Below are 10,938 nucleotides of genomic sequence, written 5' to 3'. Positions count from 1 at the left end.
ATATCTATTTGGGTTTAAAGATCTCAGAGACTCAAATGAGTCACTAAAACACATTTCCAGATTGCCATCCAAATGCTTTCCGGAGTACACTCCTTGCCCATTGCTGTGGGAAAAAGTTGCTTTTTATGTATTTCATAAGTCAGTGCAATATGACAAAACACATGGCAACCATTAAACTACCATAACAAATGTGTACTCTATACAGACATTATCTGGCCTACTCTCTTTAGTGTACTGTCAGCATGTTTCTACCCAGGCTCTGACTGTGTCACTGCACTGCTGGAGATTTGACTAACAGTGCCTTAATCCCACAGAACTCCTCAGTTCCCCCGCCAACCCACAATGTGCCAGGCCTGGTGGTACCCTTTGTTACCACATAGCTAATCTCACCCTCAGACAGCATGCCTACAGTCCATTCACTAACAGTGTGACACACATGATTGGAAACAAACTGAAAAGAACTTTCTTGATCTCATAAGATTTGGGCAACTGCCACAAGTGAGGCCGCATAAAAAGCCTGTGAAATAGTTAGCTGCATTGTACTTACTGTACTTAGAGTCTCTGCGTGTTTTTTTTTTTTTTTTATATTTTTCTGTGCGTTTTCTGTATAATTGTTCACAAAGACCAATGTACCATTTACATTTTTCCACACTGGTCTATTAATGCAAGATAATAATTTATCTCAGATTTAATTCTTCTCTAAACAAACAAACTCTTGATTCCGTCACATGTCAGTCAGATGCCTTTTCCAGTCTTAGTGGGCAGTTCATGGCCAGAATAAGCTTCAGTACAGACTAGCCCTTTTGCCATTTTGTCAAAGGTCTGGATATGCAAGACTACACCATGGCCAAACAAGTCACACATAGGGAAGCAAAGTCTAAGACTGATATCTGAAATACAGAACGACTCCATTAAGTCCAAGTTAAGAGTCATAGACAATGAAATTGCAATGTGGCCAACAGCACTCACACGATATGACAGAAAACACCAAAGTGGACATTGGAAAGGACTCACATGCCCACACTGAAGTCAGAGATGATGAGCCAGGATGACCCAAAGTCACGCCTAACGCTGTAAGCACATCCTCTTGTAGCCCAAAAAACACATTCAAGACTTCATAAACGAACCAGATCATTGCGGGTTCTCAGTGTCCCATTGGTTTCTCTCAGGAATTATTCATTTTCACATGCAGAAGGGCTATACCTACTGTAAGGTTTTGAGTCTGTAGGTTGGTTTGAAATTAAGAAATATTTCTGTGAATTCTATCCTCCAAACTCAAATTGTAGTATCATATTTTTGCTATAGCTGTAAGTGAACACAATAAAACTACACTAGCATATACAGTAAGGATTTACTATGTAAGGAAGATTTCAACTTAAAGGTTGAACTATATTTTTTTCCCTAAGAAACAACAGTGGAAATGTATAAAAGATTTTTGTAGCTAAGACTTTAAGGTATGTGCCCATGCAGAAATGGACAAAAGGAAAAAACTACACCCTAAGAAATATTTACTGGTGTAAAAAATGTGACAACTAGCTCCAATATTCTGTAGTCATGTATCTCTCTGTCTCTTTGCATGTGTGTGTGTGTGTGTTTAGGGATCTACGAGAGAAGCTCCAGCCAGAGGTGAGTGAGCTGATTAAACAGCAGAGGTTGAACCACCTCTGTGACTAGATCTGCTTTAGGAAAATTAGCACCTGTCACAGACAAGGTCAGTTACTCACCCACAACAATCATGCTCCCACAACTACATGTGGGTGAACAACATCCACAACTGTGGTCTACTCCACTTACACAAAAGCATCTGACTGTGTGATTCCGAGGACAACAAAAACTAAAGCTGTTACAATCAGCACACAAAGATCAAATGAGATCAGATAAGATAAATGAATTGAAAAGAATGTGATATACAGTTATGGTGTACTGCACTAACAATGACATTATTTACAATCGTATTGGATGTACGAGTGCTAAAGGCAGTCACTGTATTAGAACTCCCTTACTATGGCTTGACATACACAACTACTCAGCTCTCTCCCTTTCTCTCACCTAGACAAGTCCTTGTATTGTCATTCATCATCAAACCACAAAGTGTTACAATATGGGGATGTAGGGGAGTTCTCTCAAGGACAAATACTGAATGACTCTCTTCAGGAGAAAGGTTAGTTGTCTAAGCAATACATTTTGATTATAAATGACAAAATAAAAAATAAAAATTAAATATGAAAATGGCATATAATGGTTTGTAGTTTGTGATGGTGCAAGTAATATAGCATGGCCACCATTAAGTTGGGGGCACAACTCACATTAACTTCTACATTTACAATTCAGATATTTAACACATTTTCTTTTCGACTAACAAAAGTGTATTATTTTCAGTTATTCAGTCTGGCTCTTTTGTTGTTTATTGATGCACACCGTCTTGACCCACAAACTTAAAGGAAAAGTTCATCCAAAAATGAAAGCTCTCTCATAATTTACTCACCCTCATGACATCCCAGATGTGTATGACTTTCTTCTGCTGAACACAAACAAAGACTTTTAGAAAAATATTTCAGCTCTGTAGGTCCTCACAATGCAAGTGAATGGTGGCCAGAACTTTGAAGCTCCAAAAGCACATAAAGGCAGCATAAAAGTAATCCATATGACTCCAGTGGTTAAATCCATGTCTTCAGAAGTGATTTGATTGGTGTGGGTTAAAAACAGATCAATATGTAAGTCCTTTTTTACTATCAATCTCCACTTTCACCTTCACATTCTTCTTCTTTTATTTTGGTAGGGCTGGAAATCAGTTCCAAAAAGGATTGATTCTTCAAATCCGAGGCACTGGGAAAGAGAATCAACTCAAAAGCTTGGAACCGACTCTGCTCAGGGCGTGATATTTTCAGACTGTGTTTATATCCTCAACCACTAAAATACTACACATTCCAGAAGCCTTAAAATCACTAATTCAAATTACAGATTATTAAATGACTGCAGCTACACAATCATAGTTTCTCGACTGATCAGCCCACTCTTTTGTAGTCAGTCAGCCATCAGTAAATCCACTCCATTTTTTTCATTTGTATGAAGCAATCTCACAAGCCGTTCAACACATCAGACAGCTGCTTTCCAGGCCAAAATAGTCTGCCTGTATTTTACTTTATATTAAATAAATAATCAAGTAAAATGCCAAATTTGTGACAGAATTTAAATGGAATACAGTACAACTTTCCGGCTGTTACCTGTCCACAACCAGGAGATAACAGAGGAGGATCAAGAAACAGTGAGTTAGCTCCCCAGTTCACATTAAGAAACCTAATGGGTTAAAGTTTAAATGATAAATGGACTGCACTCATAAACACTTCTTTACTCAGTCTAGCGCAGCACTCAACATTTGTACAGTACATTTTAAAACCATTTGCTTATTTTTTTTCCTTAGCCTACATTTCACACAATTTTTACATAAAAATTATTCTATGAAATCAAATTACATTTAAATACACATTATGAAAAATATAACTATTAAATATTTAAAACATTATTGGCTATGTGAATGAGTTGCAGAAGAACCTGGATTTTAAATAGCTAATATCATAAAGTGATAAAGTGTTATTGTTTGGTGGTTGTTTTTTTTCCATGGACAAAAGGTAGTGGACAATTATGTACTATTATAAACCTCTTTCTAAACAAGAACAACAGATGAGTGATAGCAGGCAGTTTCACTGAAGGCAAAATGGTGCTTTTAACATTACTGTAGTAGTTCTTTGAAATACTGTGTATCTGCTCAGCCAACTTTCCCTGAAATTCATACCATGTTCATATAGGCACATATTTATTTTTTAGAATAGATTGCCACCTTCTGGACAGAGAGGATAATTTATAGTAATAAAGGACTTAAATATTGATCTGTTTCTCACCCACACCTATCATATCGCTTCTGAATATATAGATTTAAATCTGGAGTCTTATGGATTACATTTATGCCGCATTTCTGTTCTTTCTGAGCTTCAAATGAAATGTTGTAACCCATTCACTTTCATTGTGAGGACCTACAGTGCTGAGATATTCTTCTAAAAATCATTGTTTGTGTTCTGCAGAAGAAAGAAAGTCATACACATCTGGGATGGCATGAGGGTGAGTAAATTAAGAGACAATTTTCATTTTTGGGTGAACTATCCCTTTAAGGCAGACTGGTGGCTCGAAATGGGTTCATCTTTAAAAGAAAGTAAAGCAGAATATATATTGTTGTATTCTAAATGTCAACAAAAAAAAATCTCTCATCTTCTCTTCATTCAGTGACAGTAGCAGATATCAAAGCAGTGGTAACAGGTAAAGACTGCCAACACATGAGGGAGAAAGGAGCACTTAAGCAGAACAAGGTAAGAATTAGATAAAAAAAAAAAAAAATTGCTTGTAACAATGAGGTCATAACTCAAGAAATTTAATGAGAAACTTGGCAACTAACCTAGGTTTTGTGGGGGTCCAAACTCAGAACAGGCAAAACGGGATGACTTTACATAAAGAACATTGTTGAACCAAGCTTCAGGAAGATAAACTATGGTGGTAATAATAGTAATAATATAAATTATGGTAGACAGATGAAAGAGTACAACTCAAACGGATACTTATAGGCGAAGACATTAACCAGGTGCACGTGCAGCAATTACGATAAACGACCAAAAAAATTTATATAATAATAATAATTGTCCAATGGCCCCATCTAGTGGCTAAAAGAGTTAATGTCATTAGTCTTCTAAATAATTTTTTAGAATGCTTATTGATACTCTAGATAATAATAAACAGATGTATCTCTGGTCTGAAAGAGAAGAATACGTTTTAAGTAATAAGGGTAAACGGTATTTTGAGGTCTAGTTACATTACTGTTTTGACCTTTAAAATATAATGTGTGCATAAAGCGCAGCAGCGTCACAGGAGCAGATGCATGCTGCAAAATACACAGAATTTCACTATTGCTCCACAACTTTTATGAAAATGTTTTATTAAAAAAACGTGTATGACCATTTGTGTACAGTTGGCAGCTATGCTATCTGCAGGGCATTAGAAGAGTCACTCTGTGACTCATGCTTGACTAACTTACAAAATCACAGGCCTAAAATCAGAGTCAGAAATAAGCCAAAGGCTCAGGTCAGAATTCTCATTAAAAGTGACAAAAATTATTTTTAAATATTTTTCAGTATTTGAAATCAGAAATCATTATCAGTACTTTAAAGTTCTAATTTGACCTTGTAGAAAACTCAGCACTCCAGCTGACTGACTTAGGGGGGCAGGTAAGGTGACAGAAGCCATCTGGCATACATTGGCACCTTGCTGAAAAGTGCAAATGGGAATTATGGGAGAGGAAGAGAAGTCTCTATGTGACTTCCCTTCTGGGATTGTAGATCACTCTTTTTATTTTTCAGGAGCTGCTGGAGCTGGCTTTTTCCGTTCTCCATAGCTCTGATGAATTTCTCAATTTCATTGCTCCTGACAAGCATGAGGTAAGTAGTTTCACTGCATATACAATACAGTTCATATATGTTCTTATCTCATTGAAAGATACCAACATCTCCTTATGATGTGGACTGGTTATCTTATGAACAGAGCCTTTAAGAATAATCTTGTCATATCAGTTTTCTCTCGTATATACGGTTCCTACCTGAATTCCAAATTAATTTATCATTTTTTCAATATATCATTTATCAAGAGCCCAGCACTTATGACTTTGTGTATGACGTCACACAACAACTGGCTTGAGGCTGGAATAAAGTCCTTGCTCATGCTGATAATCAGGGGTGTTCAATTTCCTCTTGTATGGACAGCACTATGTTCAGATCCTAAACTCTCCTCTAGAAGTCTAGATTGTGACTATGATGTGATGTTTTAGTTTTCTATTTCCTTTATAAGAACACTCAACTTGGAATAATGTACAGAATTTTGTGTAAGTAAAGAACAAATTTACATAAAATGCTGAGAACTGATCACATTTGCTCTTTAGACTTGGAAGCTGTTTTCAGCAACAAACGCATAAGAAACAATGTAACAACACAAAATCAATAATCAGTCACAGGACTATTACAAAAGTCCATGTGCTAGTCATTCATGGATGGATACATTCCATAGCACTGGATTCTATTGGTTAAATACAGAAAAATTATGTAAAATTACATGTAATTAACCCTATATAAAAGTGTATGGTTAGTGTGTTCACAGATCTAAGCTTTTATTTTATGTGATCATTCAATATATTCACAGAAATTCATAGACAATTTTAAATTTCTAAAATCAAATAATACATTAAATATGCAACACTTTCCAATTCATTTACAGTGCTTGGGATGTAATAACATTTTAAGTTTGTTAAAAACACCTTAAGGTCTACCAATTTTACAAAATATTCCTATAAGTATACATATATTTGTGGTTCTTTTGTTCTTCAAATTACAGGTTTTATACAGGAATCAATATGCTTAATTGTGAACATTTTACTTAAAAGAATGGTGTACTTTAATTTTACATAAATACATACCAACTAATACACTATTGCTCTTTTAAAACAATGTGAAGTTATTGGCCAGAACAATAAAAGCGCAACAACAATACATGCTTTCAGTCTTTTATTTTGACAGTTGAAATTCAACAGTCATGACAACTGAACCTACCATTCAAACTAAACACCAAATGGAAGCAAATAAATGGTTACTGTGGATCTTTACAATAATGCTTCTAAGGTTTTAAAGATTTATAATAATGTGTATCTAAAATATAAACAATAATGTGAACAACGGCACTAATTACCTTCTATATAATTCTCAATTTATCTGTAGTATGGACTGTATCAGTATACATTTATTAAAAGATTCAGATTAGGATTGCATGGGGAAAATATTATTTGGACATGGTGGTACTGCCATGTAGGGGTGGGAATTTGGGGCAATCTCACGATTCAGTTTGATTCCGATTCTTGGTGTTATAATTAGATTTAAATCGATTCTTAATTCACGACTCAAAACAATTTTGATTCAATAAAAAGAGCACTGTGTGTCAAACCCGACTCCCTCTGCCAACTGAGCTGCAAATGAAGCATTAAGCTGCTCGATGAGAGACACTGTCTGACTAACAGAAAAATAATTGCGTAGTTACATACATACATACACATATAAATATATATATATATATATATATATATATATATATATATATATATATATATATACATACATACATACACACATACATTCACACACACACACACACACACACACACACACACACACATATACACAGTTGTGCTCAAAAGTTTGCATACCCTGGCAGAAATTGTGACATTTTGGCATTGATTTTGAAAATATGACTGATCATGCAAAAACATTTTTTATTCTATTCTATAGTTTTTATTTAAGGATAGTGATCATATGAAGCCATTTATTATCACATAGTTGTTTGGCTCCTTTTTAAATCATAATGGTAACAGAAATCCCCCAAATGGCCCTGATCAAAAGTTTACATACCCTTGAATGTTTGGCCTTGTTACAGACACACAAGGTGACACACACAGGTTTAAATGACAATTAAAGGTTAATTTCCCACACCTGTGGCTTTTTAAATTGCAATTAGTGTCTGTGTATAAATAGTCAATGAGTTTGTTAGCTTTCACGTGGATGCACTGAGCAGGCTAGATATTGAGCCATGGGGAGCAGAAAAGAACTGTCAAAAACCTGCGTAACAAGGTAATGGAAGTTTATAAAGATGGAAAAGGATATAAAAAGATATCCAAAGCCTTGAAAATCCCAGTCAGTACTGTTCAATCACTTATTAAGAAGTGGAAAATTCGGGGATCTCTTGATACCAAGCCACTGTCAGGTAGACCAAGAAAGATTTCAGCCACAACTGCCAGAAGAATTGTTCAGGATACAAAGAAAAACCCACAGGTAACCTCAGGAGAAATACAGGCTGCTCTGGAAAAAGACGGTGTGGTTGTTTCAAGGAGCACAATACGACGATACTTGAACAAAAATGAGCTGCATGGTTGAGTTGCCAGAAAGAAGCCTTTACTGCGCCAATGCCACAAAAAAGTCCAGTTACAATATGCCTGACAACACCTTGACATGCCTCACAGCTTCTGGCACACTGTAATTTGGAGTGAGGAGACCAAAATAGAGCTTTATGGTCACAACCATAAGCATTATGTTTGGAGAGGGGTCAACAAGTCCTATAATGAAAAGAATACCATCCCCAGTGTGAAGCATGGTGGTGGCTCACTTATGTTTTTTTGTGGGGGGGGGGGTTTGTGACCTCTAAAGGCACGGGGAATCTTGTGAAAATGGATGGCAAGATGAATGCAGCATGTTATCAGAAAATACTGGCAGACAATTTGCATTCTTCTGCACAAAGCTGCACATAGGACGCTCTTGGACTTTCCAGCATGACAATGACCCTAAGCACAAGGACAAGTTGACCCTCCAGTGCTTACAGCAGAAAATGATGAAGGTTCTGGAGTGGCCATCACAGTCTCCTGACCTTAATATCATCGAGCCACTCTGGGGAGATCTCAAACGTGCGGTTCATGCAAGACGACCAAAGACTTTGCATGACCTGGAGGCATTTTGCCAAGACGAATGGGCAGTTATACCACCTGCAAGAATTTGGGGCCTCATAGACAACTATTACAAAAGACTGCACGCTTTCATTGATGCTAAAGGGGGCAATACACAGTATTAAGAACTAAGGGTATGCAGACTTTTGAACAGGGGTCATTTCATTTTTTTCTTTGTTGCCATGTTTTGTTTTATGGTTGTGCCATTCTGTTATAACCTACAGTTGAATATGAATCCCATAAGAAATAAAAGAAATGTGTTTTGCCTGCTCACTCATGTTTTCTTTAAAAATGGTACATATATTACCAATTCTCCAAGGGTATGCAAACTTTTGAGCACAACTGTATATACATATATACACATACACATACATATATACACTACCGGTCAAAATTTTTCTTTATTATAATTTTTTTCTTCACATTTTAGAATAATAGTAAAGTCATCAAAACTATGGAATAACATAAATTCATCAATTTAAAAAAAATAAAAAAAATATTTTAATTAATTTTAGTTTTATAATGACAAATTAATATGGTGGCACAGTTATATTTTTGTCTACAAAACTCATTTCAAACATTTAAGCATACACCTTCATATATATCTATATATCTATATATCATATATATATATATATATATATATATATATATATATACACACACACACACACACACACATATACACACATACATACAAATAATTAAGAATTAAGTAGAATTAAAATGGTGAAATAATAGGGTAAAGTGTTCTTAATATTTTTACATATATAACCCCCCTAATACAAAGCACAAGGGCCAATCACAGAACCTAATACTGAAACAGTTGTTACAGTCCTTAAAATGGGCCTACACACAGTTGTTTAGTGCATTTTCAACAGTAACAGTAAGATGGAAAGTGTGCTGAAAAAATTTAAAGGACTGGGACTTTGAAGGTTGGGTATGCGATTCTAATCCAATACACGTCTTTTTGTCAAATTCAGCAAATATCTCCTCACAGTATGCTAGCTGTCCGTTCAGTGTGTGCGCTGAAAAAATACTCCGGTGTTTGTACACAGCCCTGGCTCTGTAAATGGGAAATAAACAAAGTGGCTCGGAACGAGCCACACAACATTAGTCCAGCCATGATTTGTGTGACAGGGAACGTTACATTACTTGCCCACGGACATTCAGCTTAATTTCTAGCTTGCCAAGATATGCTGTTGTTGTGATGTTAGCTATAGTAGCAGGAGAGTTGTGAGTATCGTTGTCTGGAGCTGGTTTGCTGGCTCCGGGAAACCGTCTCATCCTCTCTGGCTGTTAGCTTCGCAGCAGCAACTGTAGAGACAGTTTGCTAACCGCAACCTAGCTAAGCTAACCCACAACCTAGCTAACGTTAGTTACAATACTTGCTGTGTTGTTGTTCGCTCTATATCATGGTATTTGTCATGGTATTGTCATGGAATCGCATACCCCACCTTTAACTATATGAAATGTTCACATCAAATATCTCATAGAATGACATGTCACTGTTCATTATCACTGTGCACTTTAGTTTTCTTCAGTCTCAATTCACTCACCCTTAGCCGTCACTACATAACAGTTTTAACATTAACTCTGAGAGAGATGTCAGTCGTCTTAGGAGGAATATACAAGGAAGAAAATTCCATAACTCCAGGCTTTGGACACTGTGGGCGGCTTCTCTCAATGATCTTGTTAGCCATCATTAAACTAGTGGCCACCGCCTCGTCTGTGAAAAGATCAAATCAAATATTTATCTGTTTGAACCTGCAACCTGTGTACAGTAATTCTGACACATCCTGTGCACTTTTTAGATCAATTTAGCATGCATACAATTGTAATGTAAAATGTAAAAATCTGAAATCATTATAACTGTTATTGTTATCATCAGTAATTGTAGTATTAGTATCTGAATTAGCTGATCAGCTGGAAGTTACTGAATTTTGATGACTGATTTTCTAATTTTCTCTGCTCTGTCATTGTAACTCTAACACTTAAGAGTGTGTTGTCTGGCATAATAAGCAGTTTGATGATATAACCTGCTGGCAAATTCATAAAAAAGAAAAAAGAAAAAAATCTTGAATCATATTATGTGTACATTGTAGCACTAACACTAACATTCCAGCCTTAATACTGCATCAATTTGGTTATTCCATTTTCTAATGTTGTGTGAACACAACCAAAAAACATACCTTGGTCACGTCCGTTTGCTTGTAGGAATCTTCTGAAGACATGTGGGAACACAGCGAAATATGGTCCTGATGACTGGGTTGAACTGAGGTTTTCTGACATATCAGGGACAGAAGTGACAAAAAAACAGAAAAAAAAACACAGAAATAAGATAAGGGTTAAAATCCACTATT

The 10,938-nt window shown here is 35.9% G+C and overlaps 1 pseudogene; it reads left to right on the top strand.

Moving 5' to 3' along the window:
* The first annotated feature begins 1,014 nt into the window (after positions 1-1,014).
* On the top strand, positions 1,015-10,300 carry LOC127452662 (engulfment and cell motility protein 1-like; annotated as a pseudogene).
* The last annotated feature ends 638 nt before the right edge of the window (positions 10,301-10,938 follow it).

Source organism: Myxocyprinus asiaticus, chromosome 15 (assembly GCF_019703515.2).
Source record: "Myxocyprinus asiaticus isolate MX2 ecotype Aquarium Trade chromosome 15, UBuf_Myxa_2, whole genome shotgun sequence".
NCBI lineage: Eukaryota > Metazoa > Chordata > Actinopteri > Cypriniformes > Catostomidae > Myxocyprinus > Myxocyprinus asiaticus.
The sequence above is the reverse complement of the archived record's forward strand: the minus strand, read 5'-3'. Positions and strand labels throughout refer to the sequence as shown.